Consider the following 17,905-nt stretch of genomic DNA (forward strand, 5'->3'; position numbering starts at 1 on the left):
TGCATTGACATTAATTAAACAGAATTTAATGCTTCAATCTGAAGCCATTATGACTTTACAATGCTAAAATGGCCATGCAATCTGGCAATAACAATCCTATAATCACAATGCATAATGATAATATTTTATAAAACCTTATTATCGTAATGCATTATGGCATAATGACATTAGAAATCAATGTAGTGTCCCAATATTTAACAAAAGTTAAAGTCTCAATGCATTGTGAATTTAAAAAGCTTTAAATCTCAATGCATTAAAAATTTCAAAACAAATTTTTAATACTACAGTAAATGCATCATAGCATTCTAAAAAATGTTGAAGACTGCATGCATTAGTATTAGCAGTTATTAGTAAATTACAAAAAATAAATAAATCAATGCAATGACATTAATGAAACAAAAATAATCCTTCAATCTGAAGCCATTATGACTTTAAAATGCTAAAATAGCCATGCAATGTTGTATTAACAATCCTAAAATCACAATGTATTAAACAATTATTAAAAAATTGAATAATCTAAATGCATTATGGTATATTACTACTAATCCTACCAATAAAACTAGGGATAACATTTTTTAAATATTGTAAAATCTCAATGAATTTGCACTAGTAATGTTCTTGACCGATTTTGCCATATTCACCCTACAACATTTGTCTGAATTCAGTAGAGATTCAACAGCATATCTTCTGTTGCAGCTCTCTATATATAATATTATACATAAAGAAAAATGAAACAAAGAAAGTGGGAAGAGAAGCCGTCTACGCTCTCACATTTGTGCATTTATAAACGCATTTAAAGAGCTTCCAAAAAAATCGATACGGAATAGCAGCTCGGTCTAAACCGGGATGCGAGACCACTGAGACTCTGCTGTGTAGCTGCAGGCAGGACTGAGTGTGTAAGTGCATGCAGAATGTGAATATGTGTGTGTGTGTGTGTGTGTGTGTGTGTGTGTGTGTGTGTGTGTGTGTGTGTGTGTGTGTGTGTGTGTGTGTGTGTGTGTGTGTGTGTGTTTGCAGAGAGAGAGAAAGAGTGCAGGTGCCTGTGGCCTCTAGTCAAAGCGCCAAACTGCCCACCTCCAATTAGCTCTTGACTTCACTGCATAGAGTTAAAAACGCACAACCTTCACTCCTCCATCACGCAGGAGAAGAGGTGTCTGGGTAAGAGTCCAGAGGTCAACCTGCTGAATTTACAGAAAGCCGAGTTCGCAGCGGTTGCGATGTGTATAAATGTGTTTGACGTCAACCTCGCTTAGCCTCGCCGATCACCCGAGAACGCCTGCATTGGTGGTATTCGGAGTTTTAAACTCATCGTCCGCTTCCTGTGTCTACAGGAAATAACAGGGCATACATGAACGTGAGCAGCAATTAAAAGGCTCATTAATGTGCACTTTTATATTGAAGGACTCGTTCTGCATATTCAGTCATGCTCCCTTCTTTCTAGTGAACTCAGTATGCATGTGTGCTAGCCTTATGATGGTATCAAATGGCTTATTATCACAGTATATGCCACTATCTTGGTATTGAGCTGCAAAAATGTTACTTTAACAAGCATAATAACAGGAAAATATATATTTATTAAAAATCATTTATTAAATGTATATATGTATGTACAGTTGAAACTAGAAGTTAACACACACTCTAAAAAAAGGAACATAACCATTTTAAAAAAATGTCTGATGGTGAATCATACTAAATGTTACTATTTAGGGAGAATTTTTATACATTTATAGACAGTTAAAAGTTTGGCTTTTTTTTAGCTTTGCTTTTAAACTGTATAACTTTGGTCAAATGTTTTGTGTATCCTTCCACAAGCTTCTCACAATAGTTTGCAGGAATTTTGGCCCATTCCTCCTGACTGAATTGGTGTAACTCAGTCAGATTTGTAGGCTGTCTTGCTCGCACAAGCTTTCTCAACTCTGCCCACAAATTGTCAATAGGATTGAGGTCAGGGCTTTGTGATGGCCACTCCAAAAAATTCACTCTGTTGTCCTTAAAGCACATTTGAAGTAAATTGGCAGTATGCTTAGGCTCATGGTCCATTTGGAAGAGCCATTTGTGGCCAAGTTTTAATTTCCTGGCTGATGTCTTGAGATGTTGCTTCAGTATTTCTACATAATGTTCTGTCTTCATGATGCCATCCATGCTGTGAAGTGGACCAGTCCCTCCTGCAGCAAAACAGCCCCACAACATGATGCTGCCGCCCCCATACTTCACAGTTGGGATGGTGTTGCTAGGCTTGTAAGCTTTCCCCTTTGTCCTCCAAATGTAACACTGGAAACTTCTGCAAACTACATGCTACAAAGATTACTTCATCTGCGTTTGTTAAAGGAAGGATCAGTAAAGAGTAACTTACTGATGGACGTCAGGATGGGTTTCTTCCTCCATTTCTCAAGTGTAAGTACGTGCGATTAAAGTTGTTGCCTCGTTGACTCTAGCTTGCAAATGTATTTAGTTGTGATTTGTTACTTGTAACCGCGTGTACTGTATCAGGTTAACTGGCTATATTCTCTTATCGCGTGCAAAGTCACGTTAAAAACGCAACGCGAGCTGCTTTGTTTACGGAGCTCCGTGGACAAGGGTAGTGTATGTGTGCGCGTGCGCTGTCGTTCGGAGGTATGTGTGTGTGTTTGTGTGCGCGCGCGTTGTCGTCCGGAGGTGTGTGTGTGTGTTTTTGTGTGTGTGTGCATGCGTGCGCAAGGACGAGGGCAATGTGTGTGTGTGTGTCTGTGAAAAGAGCAGAGTGAGACAAGCTATGTGATCTCCTCAACAGTTTTTGGAGTTTTTGCTCAATAAAATAGTTAGTCGTCTGAGTTTTCAAGTCCATCGTCTGTATTTACATTGACCCACTGGCAGCTAAAATCCACGCCTACACTATCGAGCGTGAACTGTGATTACTTTTATATTGCTGATTAGCTGTTTGGCTTTTCACTCTGACTGAAGGCAGTCGACCAATCGCAACAGGCTGTCATCGGTCCAATCAGCGCAGATTAGCTTCGTGCTAAGGAGGGGTTTGGGAACAAATGAATCACTGGACGATTCATACAGGAGTCGCTGGGATAATTAGGTAAAAATAAATGAAGATTATAAGACCATGAAAGTGTTTTTTTAACCTTGCATGCATATTAAACTGTTGCTGGAGACCCTTACAACCAAGATATGACCCTATTTCATGTATAATATGGGCTCTTTAAGACTATTACATCAATTACACTAATCATAATTAGTGACTAATAAGGTAGTTATTTTTTTATTGCTATTATATTTGGCATCACATGCTTCATGTTATGATTTGTCATGTGCTACATTAAGTACACAATTTTAGACTTTCAAAGATTGTTATTTTTAAAAAGCCACCATGAAACTATTCTTCATCATGTTGCCCCATAAATGGATCATCCCAGTTTGTCACACCGATAAGAGTCCAGCAGTGATATCCTTCCAAACACCAGTGGCTGGAGGTCAGTTTCCTCTCTCTGTCATCTCATATATTTCTATCTATCTCTATCACTATATATATTTACACAAGGACAACCCCCTTCGCACAGGGTGGAACATGCCAGATAATCATGCCATCATCCCTCATTGGCTGCACATTTTCACAAAGTGGCCAAAGTGTCATGTAGTTCCCCTTTAGCGTGTGGAGAACGGCAGCTCTGGAAGAACTTAATGATGTGCTGATAACAGCTGATACCTGTTCCTCTGCCAGCGCGCAATAAATATCCTCATTAATGTCAAGAAACCAAAGAGTGGCCCGTGGCTTAAAAGTTACGTCTTAATAAAGCCTCTTTTCCTTGATCTGTAGAGTGACACTATTTTCTATTCTAATACGGTGGCAATTATCCATCTTTTTTTTGCTTTTTTGGATTAAAAAGTTGAATATTTAAGTACGATTTTAATTACAACAATAAATGAAGTTGTTACTGAATGCGTATTAAAGATAGCTTGAATTATATATACGAGTGTGATATTGCTCATATATATTATATATATATATATATATATATATATATATATATATATATATATATATATATATATATATTCATTTATATATATATATATATATATATATATATATATATATATATATATATATATATATATATAAATATATATATATATATATATATATATATATATATATATATATATATATATATATATATATATATATATATATATATATATATATATATATATATATTCATTTATATATATATATATAATGAAGTTGTTACAGCATTCCGGCTTAAAGTCAGTGCAAATTATTTTATTATGAATATCTTAATCACTTAGAAATTGGAGCAAAATAATCTGCATTTATTAGTTAACCATTAAGTTTAGAAATGTGTTGAAAAAATCTTCCTGTGATCAGAAAGAAAAAATATATAAAATATAAAATAAAATATATATATTAAATATATATATATATATATAAAATAAAATATATATAGAAAAAAAAAATATATATATATAGAGGGCAACTAATATTTCTGGAACTGTGTTCCAATATATTAGGTATAATTGTATACATGTGAAGATGTATGTACATATGGCTGTTTTTACAATATTTCAAAATATAGGTTGCATATATGACATATATTTTTATACAGTTGAAGTCAGAATTATTAGACCCCCTGAATTATTAGCCCCCCTGTTTAATTTTTTCCCCAATTTCTGTTTAACAGAGAGAAGATTCTTTCAACACATTTCTGAACATTATAGTTTTAATAACTCATTTTTAATAACTGATTTATTTTATCTTTTCCATGATGACAGTAAATAATATTTGACTAAATATTTTTCAAGACACTTCTATACAGCTTAAAGTGACATTTAAAGGCTTAACTAGGTTAACTCAGGTTAGGGTAATTAGGCAAGTTATAGTATAATGATGGTTTGTTCTGTAGAAAAAAAGGTTAAAGGGGCTAATAACTTTGTCCCTAAAATGTTTTTAAAAAAATTTAAAACTGCTTTAATTCTAGCCGAAAAAAAAAAACAAATAAAACTTTTCCCAGAACAAAAAATATTATCAGACATAATGTGAAAATTGCTCTGTTAAACATCGTTTATGAAATATTATGAATAAAAAGAAGAAAAAAATAAAATAAAAGGGGGGCTAATAATTCTGACTTCAACTGTATGTGTAAACCAAATATGATCTTGTATATATCCAAGAAACATTTTAATTACAACAATAAAAAATGAAGCTTTCACAGCATTCTGGCTTACACTCAGCACAATTTAATAAAAAACTGTATATCTTAATTACTATTTGGAAATCTTTAATTGACTGTAACACTTAGCACTTCTATTGATTGTAGGTCACTTAAAGAAATTGGAGCAAAAGAATCTGCCGTTATTGTTTTCATTCTGTTTAATTATTAATAACTATTCCCCTCGTTTTCTATAAAGCCAAGCAGAGCGTCTAGAAGTATAAATCCTATTCACTTTCCTCACAGTTCAGCTGAAATATAAAGCTAGTGTATAAACCATTCACAGCAGATCTACAGTGACCATGATTTAACTTACATTTACACATTTTTTTTTTCCAGCAAACACTTTTATCCAAAGAGACTTTTACACGGTATTGAAGGTTTACATTATATATGACCTTGGTGTTGCTAGCGCTGGAGTGTTAAACGATGATGTTTGCTTCTGCACAAGTCATGCATTATTGTTTAGTAATATTAAATACACATATTCTTTTATTTCTGCTTAATTGCCAAATTGAATAAAGATGTTAAATACTGAACTCATAATTACCTGCCCTTTTAAACTTACTTAGGTGTTATACATGTTTAAAAATGTATACTTTAAAAACAATCTAACATTTTCCTGTAGCTTAGTCCTTTTATTCGTCAGGTGTTGCCACAGCGAAATGAACTGCTAACTATTCCGGTATAATGTTAAGCAGTGGATGCCCTTCCAGCTGCAAATCAATAGTGTAAAATACCCATACACACACACACACACACACACACACACACACACACACACATATATATATATATATATATATATATATATATATATATATATATATATATATATATATAATCCCTCACCTTCTTTTTATTGACATCTCTGATTTATTGTTTACTGGTGTGGGGGAGGGGTCAACCTGTCAATCAAATGAGATCCACCACTTGCAAACCACATCTATCTAATCTCCTCACAGCCCCGCCCTACATCTTTATTAAATAAAGGAGCCATTTGACTTAAATAAGCATCATTTTAATAATTTTTTTTAATACCTTTAAAAACAACAACTTTGTAATAACAACCAGCCCATTGTCTGACGCCTTGACATCTTAAATCTAAAGCATCTTTCTTTACTATTACTGAAAAAAATATTGCATAAAATATTGATGTTACATTGTAATTTTAATTTCCTGTGAATTTAAGGACGGAATCAAATTGTTAATTAAATGAGATCCAATCACAAACCACAACTATCCTAATAACCCCTTATAGAAACAAATCAGACACTGCCTAAACACCTCTGTGATGCTTTGATTTCTTAATTCAAAGAAATCTTTCTTTTACATTTGTGAATTTTACTAAAATGTGTGTATGTATATATATATATATATATATATATATATATATATATATATATATATATATATATATATATATATATATATATATATATATATATATATATATATATGAAGTCAGAATTATTAGCCCCCCTGAAATATTAGTGCCCCTGTTTACTTTTTTCCCCAATTCATGTTTAATGGAGGGAAGATTGTTTCAGCACATTTCTAATCATAATAGTTTTAAAAACTTATTTCTAATAACTGATGTATTTTCTCTTTGCCATGATGACACTAAATAATATTTGACTAGATATTTTTCATGACACTTCTATACAGCTTAAAGTGACATTTAAAGAATTAACTAGGTTAATATGATGAACTACGTAGGTTAGGGTAATTTGGCAAGTTATTGTATAACGATGGTTTGTTCTGTAGATTATCGAAAATAAAAAAATTGCTTAAAGGGGCTAATAATTTTGTCCCAAACATTGTTTTTTAAAAAAAAATTAACTGCTTTTATTCTGGCCAAAATAAAACAAATAAGACTTTTTCTAGAAAAAAAAAAAATAAAATTTTCAGACATACTGTGCAAATTTCCTTGCTCTGTCAAACATAATTTGGGAAATATTTAAAAAAGAAAAAAAATCAAAAGGCGGCTAATAATTCTGACTTCAACTGTATACATATACATATGTGCATACATGTGTGTGTGTGTGTGTGTGTGCGTGCATGTGTGTGTGTATGAATGTTTCCCAGTGATAGGTTGCAGCTGAAAGGGCATTCGCTGCGTAAAACATATGCTGGATAAGTTGGCAGTTCATTCAACTGTGGCGAACCCAGATTAATAAAGGGACTAAGCCGAAAAAGAAAAAAATTGAATAAATATCTGTATAATATATTATTATAAATAATAATGTCCTGCAACTCTCCCGCTTTGTTATTTTTCCAGGAAAACTCCCGTAATTTCACCCCCCAGTATCCAATCCCAGCGGCCACCCAAACCCCAGTGCATAATACAGTTACTAACACCACAGTAAAGTTACTTTCCTATCCCGGTTCTCATCAGTGTTATTCAGAGACCTCATCCCCGAACACCCCCTCCCCTCTCCCCAGGTAATCTGTAGTTTCAGAGACAAATGTTGGCAGGTATGCTAATAAGTGATATTCTAAGTCGATCTCTTTTTTTTGTATGTTGTAGTGCTGTATTTATACCATATATTTGTAGTGTATTGAGTGTGAGATGGGACTCTCATATCAGGAATGTGTGTTGCGTTGACAGAAAGAAAGAAGAAATGCCCACATGTGTTTAGCTCTTTACCTTATCTCAAACACAACAGCAATCTGGTAGTGATTGTGCTGCTTTTTTCTATGTTAATTATTGTGATATCCTGACTGCAACAGAGAAATACTGTAGACCAGGGGCCACTGGAGGCCGAGTCAGGGTAAAGTTATTCATTTTTAAATTGTTTATTTTTAATCTTATTTTGTGTAAAAAAAAAATTAAATAAAAGAGATTTTAGAAGACTGAATTTATTTTAACATAAAATTTGTTGAAAAAAAAAAATAATAATAAAAAATAATAATAATAATAATAATAATTAGATTTACTGTTATCCACTGTGCTGTTGCTACAGAAAAAAAGAAGCAGCACTGTGTTGTCATTTGTTTTAAATACTTTTACGTCATATAGAAATATATGCAATATTTATTGTGTGAGGCAATGCAAATACAATGCAGATGAAGTGATGCAAATGACCCACAAGTAACGGTGCGACTGTATAGTTCAGTGGTCACCAAACTTGCTCCTGGAGGGCCGGTGTCCGGCAGATTTTAGCTCCAACCCTAATCAAACACACCTGAACAAGCTAATCAAGCTCTTACTAGGTATTCTTGAAACATCCAGGCAGGTGGGTTAAGGCAAGATGGAGATAAACCCTGCAGGGACACCAGCCCTCAAGGACCAGGATTGGTGACAGGATTTTTATCGCAAAATTGTCCGCAAATTTATATTTTATTTCTTCACAAAATCTGTCCTTTTTATAGCTAAAAAATCTCAAAATAAATTGTAAAAACTAGGGGGTCTGGTAATCAGAATTTGCCTGGGTTGGATCCACCAGTTAAAAACATTTATATTTCCATGTATCACATTTGTATAAGGGAAACAAACACCTCTGTGATAGCAAACGGCAACTACTGCGCTCTAAAAGCACTCAAAAGCATCATCTGACATGTTCATCCCCTAGTATCTTCCCCTACTAGTCTTAACCTGGAGAGCAGAACAAGAGGAGCTAATAGGGTACGCTTCAATAACCACACACACACACAAGCACGCACACACAAACACACAGCTCACAGGGCAATCATTTGAAACATATAGCATCAGTCTTTCAATTTGATCCCTCTCCCCTCCGCAAACCTCTCCCGTAACATCATTATTGATGGCGGATCTAAATCCTCCTCTGACAGGCCTGTGTTATCCGGGCTCGGGGGAAATGCAAATTGATTCCAGATCTGAAGTGGCATTTTTTGAGGGCCTCAACATATTACGCACTCTGTCATTTCAGGCCCGACTGGAAGAATCACAGGTAAATGTCAGTCTCCATCTCCCCCGGTGAGTGTTTCTCACAGCACAAACACACACACACACACACACACACACACACGTCTGTTTGATATGGGAAGCGTCTGCTCTGTTTATCACACATGAAAATCTGATATCGCTGCCTCAGATGAGTGATTGACTCACGGCAAACCTGAGATAATATTGGCACATGCTTGAAATAATAATTCGGGAGGAGAAATATTAAATTGAACATTAAATATGGACTTCCGGGCGAAGCAGTGGCGCAGTGGGTAGTGCTGTCGCCTCACAGCAAGAAGGTTGCTGGGTCGCTGGTTCGAACATCGGCTCAGTTGCCGTTTCTGTGTGAAGTTTGCATGTTATCCCTGCGTTCATGTGGGTTTCCTCCGGGTGCTCCGGTTTCCCCCACAGTCCAAAGACATGCGGTACAGGTGAATTGGGTAGGATAAATAAAAACTTGCTGGATAAGTTGGCGGTTCATTCTGCTGTGGCGACCCCGGTATAATAAAGGGACTAAGCCGACAAGAGAATGAATGAATGTATTTCATTGCAGACAATTTTTCCTAAATAAACACGTAATCCAATTTTGGTTCTTGCAACACATTTCAAAAACGTAAAGCATTTACTACTTTGTAATGTTGCCATTGCTTTTCATAACACTAATAAGATGTTTAGGGGCTGAAGACACCAAGTGAGGAAGTCTTTCAGGTGTAATTGTGTCCCATTCTTCCAGCAAACAAGTCTTGAGGTGGGAAACAGTACGTGGTCTTCATTGACGCATTTTGTGCTTCAAAATGCATCACACATTCTCTATTGGAAACAGGTCGGGGCTGCAGGCAGGTCAGTCAAATACCTGTATCCTCTTCCTCCACAGCCATGACTTTATAATGTGTACAGAATGTGGTTTTGCATTGTCTTGTTGGAATATGCACGTGCATCCCTAGAAAAGTAGACAGCATGCTGTGCTCCAAAAATCTCTATACACTTTTCAATATTAATGGTGCCATCACAGACGAGCAAGTTAACTTTGCCAAGGGCACTGACACAACCCCATACCATGACAGAGACTGGCTTTTGGAGTTGTTGCTGGTAACAGTCTGGATGATCCTCCTCTTTTTTGGTCGGGAGGACTTCCAAAACATACCTGAAATACTGATTCATCTGACCACAGTACAGGTTTTCTCTGTGTGATGGTCCATCACAGACGCCTCAGAGCCCAAAGAAGTAATGTAATGTGTATTTATATAGCGCATTTATTGTGTTTGGCCGTACACCCAAAGCGCTTCACAATCATGAGGAGGGTTTCTCCACACCACCACCAGTGTGCAGCATCCACTTGGATGATGCAACGGCAGCCCCAGGACAACGGCGCCAGTGCGCTCATCACACACCAGCTATTGGTGGAGAGGAGAGACAGTGATAGAGACAATTCGGTGGAAGGGGATGATTGGGAGGCCATGATCGTAAGGGCCGATAAAGGGACTTTGGCCAGGACACCGGGGTTACACCCCTGCTCTTTCACGAGAAGTGCCATGGGATTTTTAATGACCACAGAGAGTCAGAACCTCGGTTTAACATCTCATCCGAAAGACAGCGCCCACTCACAGTGTAGTGTCCCCTTCACTTTTACTGGGGCATTAGGACTCACACAGACCACAGGTTGAGCGCCCCCTGCTGGCCTCACTAACACCACTTCCAACAGCAACCTAGTGTTCCCTAGTGGTCTCCCATCCAGGTACTGACCAGGCTCAACCCTGCTTAGCTTCAGTGAGTAACCGGTCTTGGGCTGCAGGGTGACATGGCTGTGGCAAGAAGTCGCTTCTAGACACTGTTAACATAGGGCTTCCTTGTGGCACAGTACAGTTTTCAGTGCCATTTGAGGATGTAACTATGTATTATAGTACTTGACAAAGGAAAGGGTGTATATTTACAAATGAAATGTTGACCAGACAAAACATGAAATATTTTGTGTTCATATTGTCTGCAACGAAATAAGTAAATTTGGAAATCACTACTTTCTTGTTTTCTGTCCGAATTTTTCCTTGTATTATTTTATGTTGTACATAAAAAAAACAACAACTCATAAATGTTTAAAACCATGAAGTAGTTTTCATTTTCCTATCACTTTACACATGACTAATGAGTGTTCCTATTCATGACGAAACTGAACTTAAACTTCATGAAAAGGTGTGTACGAGACATGAGAGGTCATGAAAACACAATTATGTTTACTGACAAAAGAAGAAGAAGGGATTAAAATGGAAGGAGTGAATGACAGGACTGGAAATCTGGAGAAATAGCAAGAAAAAAAAGGAGCACTGGAACGGTGAAATAAAGGGGAAGCAGATGGGTGAAAATGAAGGTCAAATTGGATTGGGAGGTTTGTCAAAATGTGATGACATAAGCAATCTGTACACTGTTATTGCACTTTGCTGGAGGTGGAGGGAAACATTTTAAAATTACAGGAAAAAAAGAAATAGAAAAAAACGGGAAAGAAAGCACTGGAGCTGCCAGCTCTCTGCCAGGAATGATCGCCTCAAGTGTTTTCTCTTTGTTCCCTCGCCGATTCACTTTCCTCCATCTCAAGCTCGGCTCTACTTGCTCTCGTCTTTCTATAAGAAATAAAACACACCCAGAAACACACACACACACACGATTGAAATCTCTTCAGTATCTCAATTGTTTCTCCTTAAAGAGTGATTTCCAGCTGATAGAGCATATGTGTACTGGGTTGTGGAGAGCAGCCGAAAAATGCAAAATAAACAGGCAAAAAAGTGGTAAATGATAACGATTTAAACAGTATTATTAATATTATTATTATTATTATTATTATTATTATTATTATTATTTTTAAAAACATCCAATACATTCCAGTGTCTGGCAGCAATTCTGCTTACTTTGGTCTACGCTCGATCCAATGGTTCAATGGATTTACTGCATTTTCTTTTAAGGTAAGTGGTTGCAAACTATTTATATGAGCTGAATTTACAGAAATTAAATTAAGTAATGTTCAACTTTTTATACTGCCGTAATTTAAATTCAGCCCACTTATTCCTTAAAAATGCTACTAAATCCAATGAACCACTTTTTGTGTGTACTTGAGATGCAATTCAATTCCAACCATCTTTATTTGTATAGCACTTTTACAATGTAGATTGTGTCAAAGCAGCTTCACATAAAAGATCATAGTAAATTGAAACAGTGTGGTTCAGTTCTCAGAGTTTAAGTTCAGTTCAGTTCTGCTCAGTTCAGTGTGGTTTAATAATCACTACTGAGAGTCCAAACACTGAAGAGCAAATCCATTGATGCGCAGCTCTACAGATCCCGAACCATGCGAGCTAGAGGCGACAGCGGAGAGGGAAAAAAAATTCAACAATTGGCGAAAGTGAAGAATTAAAAAAACCTCGAGAGAAACCAGGCTCAGTTGGGCACGACCATTTCTCCAATGGCCAAACGTCCGAGCTGAAGTCTAGGCGCTGGAGGCTGGAAGCTGGACCTCAGCGAAGACTCATCAGCGTCACAGGAATCAGTCTCATGCTCTCCACTCCTCCATGACCACCACAGCAGCTGCTCAGGATACAGCCTGGTCCAGGATGTGGAAACCTTGGGATCATCTCGTCGCTGGTCTTGGATCGAATCAGTGGCGCTGCGTAGTCTAAGGGTCTCGGGATGAGTATCCCCAGGTGAAAATAGAGAATAAAGAGAATAATTAGCGTAGCTAATTCATAGTATACATAAACGAGATGCAGAAACCTTTGTGGGGCTCATTCATGTATCATACCGCTAAGTGATGCATTAAGTCTATGCTTAACTAAAAAGATAGGCCTAAGATTAATCTAGTTTTGAATTGGGAGAGTGTGTCTGAGCCTCGGACATTAACAGGACGGCTATTCCAGAGTTTAGGAGCCATAAATGAGAAGGCTCGGCCTCCTTTACTCGACTTTGCTATTCTAGGTACCACCAGAAGCCCTGAGTTGTGAGATCTTAAAGAGCGAGTTGGATTGTAGTGAGACAGAAGGTTGGTTAGATAAACAGGAGCTAGATTATTTAGAGCTTTATAGATAAGAAGCATTATTTTAAATTCAATACGAAACTTAACAGGCAGCCAGTGTAAAGAGGATAAAATTGGGGTGATATGATCAGATTTTCTAGACCTGGTAAGAATTCTGGAAGCTGCATTTTTTACAAGCTGAAGTTTGTTTATAGAGGATGCTGGGCTGCCAGCAAACAGAGCACTACAGTAATCCAGACTAGAAGTCATAAAAGCATGACCTAGCTTTTCTGCATCTGAGATGGATAGCATACTTTGCAATGGAGAGAAAATGAAGACTCTGGAGTCTAATAATGGACAGACATTGAATTTGACTGAATGTTCATCAGATGTAACATTGGACAAACATTGAATATTTATTATGAAGGAAAATCAAGTGAAATGCTAAAATCCAACATTCCCTCACCACAACCTCTAGAAATAAACCGATATTGTAAAATAAAATCAGGTTGACATCAAAATCCAGTGTTGGATTAATGTCCTTGATGTCCTTCTCCAATATTTAAGAGATTCTGAAATTCATGTGAAAATGAAAATAAAGTTGACATCAAAATCATAACTTGATGCCAGGCTCCAAAATTGGATAGACATCGAATTCTAATTTTTAGTAAAAAGGTTTTGAACCATACTAAAGTGTATTAGCGTATTTTTTTACAACTATCTTTAAAGAAAACCACCGCATATCGTAATATTGTTTTTAACAGAGACCATCTGGCGAGTGCATCCTTATAGTATCACTCACATAGCGTCCTTCTAGAGCACTCGCCTCCCACACAGGAATCGCTGGTTTGCTCCCCGCTTGGAGCAGGGCTAATTGTATTATGATAAACATTTGAATACCTTGGATTTTACCACAGTCATCAGTTGTGTAACGTAATATATCTTGTGTAAAAACTACAGTAATTGAGTAATTTGTTTATATTGCTGTTGTTGTATTACTACATGAATGAGTTGGTCAGTTGTGAACATTTGACATTATGGCAACACAGTGCTTTCCCACACTTTCACCAGAAGAGGTCCTCATCGAGCTCTGATTTAGAAAGCTTCGAGTAACGAACCTTTTTCCGATACAATTGAGTCGAGCGCTTCGTACTGGTTCAGAAAGCTTCATTTCACCATCACTAAGTTTCACTATTTTTGAATCTATTCAGCTGCTCTTCCAGACAAAGATAGTTGTAGAGAGGAAATGAGGATATATATATATGATTGGAGGATCATGATTAGCTAATGTGGGCCAGCTGGGTCAATCATGAGCACATGCTCCTCTTGAAATTAGTTCAAAATTAAACTTCACTTAATCAATTCACCTTTACCGCATGTCTTTGGGTTGTGGGGGAAACCGGAGCACTCGGAGGAAACCCACACCAACATGAGGAGAACATGCAAACTGGCCCAGCCAGGACTCGAACCAGCATCTAGTCCATCAGTGCTACCATTAAGCCACGGTGCTGCCAGCAAAAAAAATGAAACGTCAATTTGATCTCAACAATTTTCCCAAAATCACATAATCTGAGCTGCTTTCCACAGCATTGCTATACTGTAGCTCTATTCTGTACTGTCAACAAGTTGATACCACAGCTTAAGAACTCCATCAAGGCTCTTGAGCTGTGAACAAGCCACTATTTCTCTCTCTCTCATCTCTGCCTCTACCAGTCCTCCACACACACACACACACACACACACACACGCATGGATGGATGCCAGATGAAGAGGAGAGGCATATCTGGATGTAATGTCATTATGAACGCTTCCCTTTAAGCTCAATCATAACTCCGTTACGAGCACTACAGCTCTTTATATGACACAAATGAAGTCGTCCATCTTCCCCTGGATTGAGTCATCAATTTCCCCTGGCGATAAGGCTCGTTTGCAGTACCTAATCATCTGTCTGCTCCGCGCTGTCCTGCAGGCTGATCGGATGGCGCTTTTGAATACTGCTACAACAAGCATGACAATCGTAGCCGTCCATTAAGATTGAAAGGCCTCCATTATGGCTGCCGCCTGTGGTGGGCTTTTTCTTTGTGCGTGAAACACGGGGCCGCGTAAATCACTTCGCTCGGCTGTGTGTTTATTGATTACAGCCACTTGTGCGCTGAATTCTGCACCGAATAAAAGAGGGGATTTATTTTCCTCGCTGTCAAAGCGTTGGCGCACGGGGAGAGCCGCTCAGGAGAGTTACAGCTCAAGGTGCGACTGGGGTGAGATTTCTATACGGGCGCGAGCATGCACGTGCGCTTGTATACGCTGTGATAGCAACCCCGCTGGGCCATTGATTTCTTTGATGCTCTGTAATGAAGCAATGCTGAGACATAAATTATGTATTAACCAGCAGACAGGCGATGACCTCTGATTCATTCACAACCTGTTATGTTTATACAGTCATACAGAAGGCCGGCCGGCTATGCTTTCGCTTTCATACTGCCGTTTCGCTGAGCGAGCCACTTCAGGTCACAGATATTTCTGGACGCCATTTAAACACGTGCGCTCTTGTAGAAAGGAACAGACATGTTGCTTAACAAATGAAATTTGGTGTGATGTTCATTCATTTATTCATTTTCCTGTGGCTTGATTCCTTTTTTCATCAGGAATCGCCACAGTGGAATGAACTGCCAACTTATCCAGCATATGTTTTATATTGCAGCTGCCTCTTCCAGCTGAAACCCAGTCCTGAGAAACATCCATACACACTCATTCACACACAAACACTACGGCCAATTTCATTCATTCATTTTCTCTTCGGCTTAGTCCCTTTATTCATCTGAAGTCACCACAGCAGAATGAACCCCCAACTTATCCAGCATATGTCTTACACAGCGGCAGGCCCGGACTGGCTAATCGGGAGGACCGGGAGATTTCCCGGTGGGCCGGTCCATTTTTTGGCCTCGAGGGCCGGTGTCCCTAGCTCCAGAATCTGTTGCTCTCAGCAGTCACACTTTTTAAATATAATTAATTTATTTACTTGACCACAGCCTTCTTATTCATTATTTTACCGCAGCTCTGCTCTTGTTATTTATTTTCTCGTAACCTCGTGAGCAAGATGCAGCCTGCAGGTTCATGATGATTTAACTAGATAAGTCACCATTCATCGTCAAGCTGTTGTGGTACAGTGGTTAGCACGTTAGGTTAAGATGCGGCCAACCAGAGTATAGTCCTCGTCTATGAAGATTTTTTTTTTTATTTTTATTGTTAAGACATATAATACTGCAAGGGTTGTTGAACATCTGAAGTTTTAAAACAGCTGTTTTCTCAAAAAAAAGACCGGAGCACCTGGAGGAAACCCACTGGAACACAGGAGAACATGCAAACTCCACACTGAAATGCCAACTGGCCCAGCCGAGACTCGAACCAGCCACTTTCTTGCTGTGAGGTGACAATGCTAACCACTGAAAAACCACCGTGTCATTCATTCATTTTCTTGTCGGCTTAGTCTCTTTATTTATCCGGGGCCGTCACAGCGGAACAAACCGCCAAATTATCCAGCAAGTTTTTACGCAGCGGATGCCCTTCCAGCACCCGGAAGAAACCCACGTGAAGGCAGGGAGAACATGCAAACTCCCCACAGAAATGCCAACTGAGCCGAGGTTTGAACCAGCGATCCAGCTACCTTCTTGCTGTGAGGCGACAGCACTACCTACTGCGCCACTGCCTCGCCTAGCCACCGTGTCACTCTATTCAAAGGTTTCTAAAAGTAATTTTTTTTATAATATATAGCAGACAATTTTCTTCAAAGCGACCTACAGTTGAGGAGACATTCAGGGATTCAACAAGAAATGGCAACACACACATGCAGGAGGTTAGATGCTACACTCTAAGAAATAATTGTTCGCGAGCAGTCACTGGGTGGGTACCTTTTCAAAAGGTACACATTTGTATTTAAAGAGTACATATCGGTACCTTAAAAGTATATATTAGTAACTTGAAATTTTAAGAGGAACACTTTTGTACCTTTAAGGTACTAATATGCACCTTTAAGGTATTTGAATTTAAACATACTACTCAGCCATTAGAAAAGTACGTTCTATACATTATGAATGTGAAAAGTATGAATGGAATTGGGTCGCTTCACTCCCATTCATGAATTCGCTTGTGGGGCATCATGGGATAGTGCAGAGTGCATGGAATGTGCACTCTAGAATCCCGCCGGAAGTGGTAAGTCATCCAGGTACTTCTCGCATACTGATTTCCTAATTTTATGAATTCAGACATACTACTCGGCTCACATACTGATTTTAGAGTACTACATAGTATGGATATATGTGGTTTCGATCGCAGCCCTAGTCTATGGCAGCTGTGCTCAAGCCTGTTCCTGGAGATCTACTTTCCTACAGAGTTCAGCTCCAACCCTAATTAAACACACCTGAACCAATTAGTTAGGACCTGAACAGCACTTGATAATTACAGGTGGGTGTGTTTGATCAGGGTAGCAACTGAAATCTGCTTGAAGGTGGATCTCCAGGAACAGGGTTGAGCACCCCTGGTCTATGTCAATGGCAGTGTTGACCTTATTAGAGGACATTGTCAATGGTCGAATCCGAAGGCAAAGCTTTTTTTAGGGATCACATAGATTTTCTGGCCTACGATGATGACTGGCTTATTAGCCATTTCAGATTTTCAAAAGCTATCCTCATGGAGCTCTGTGCTGAGCTTGGAGCGAGGAGGCTCCAAGGTGGAAGGGTGCGCGATAGGTTGCTGCTTGATGAGGGATGTATTAAAAGATATTATTCC

General features: G+C 38.1%; 2 protein-coding genes across 2 annotated transcripts in view; one reads left to right on the forward strand and one right to left on the reverse strand.

Annotated features, from left to right (window-relative positions):
• ifih1 (interferon induced with helicase C domain 1) overlaps positions 1–17,905 on the forward strand; it is a 751,550-nt gene that overhangs the window by 275,815 nt on the left and 457,830 nt on the right. The gene's annotated exons all lie outside the window — the stretch shown is intronic.
• Positions 11,343–17,905, reverse strand: part of LOC147835437 (uncharacterized) — a 152,947-nt gene continuing 146,384 nt past the window's right edge. The window contains exons 21-22 of the mRNA XM_087268629.1: positions 12,533–12,784; positions 11,343–11,741 (exon numbers count right to left, since the gene is read on the reverse strand). The gene's annotated coding sequence lies outside the window, so the exon portion shown is untranslated. The remainder of the gene's footprint in view (positions 11,742–12,532; positions 12,785–17,905) is intronic.

This window comes from Danio rerio, chromosome 9, assembly GCF_052040795.2.
Source record: "Danio rerio strain M-AB ecotype USA chromosome 9, GRCz13ab, whole genome shotgun sequence".
Classification (NCBI taxonomy): domain Eukaryota; kingdom Metazoa; phylum Chordata; class Actinopteri; order Cypriniformes; family Danionidae; genus Danio; species Danio rerio.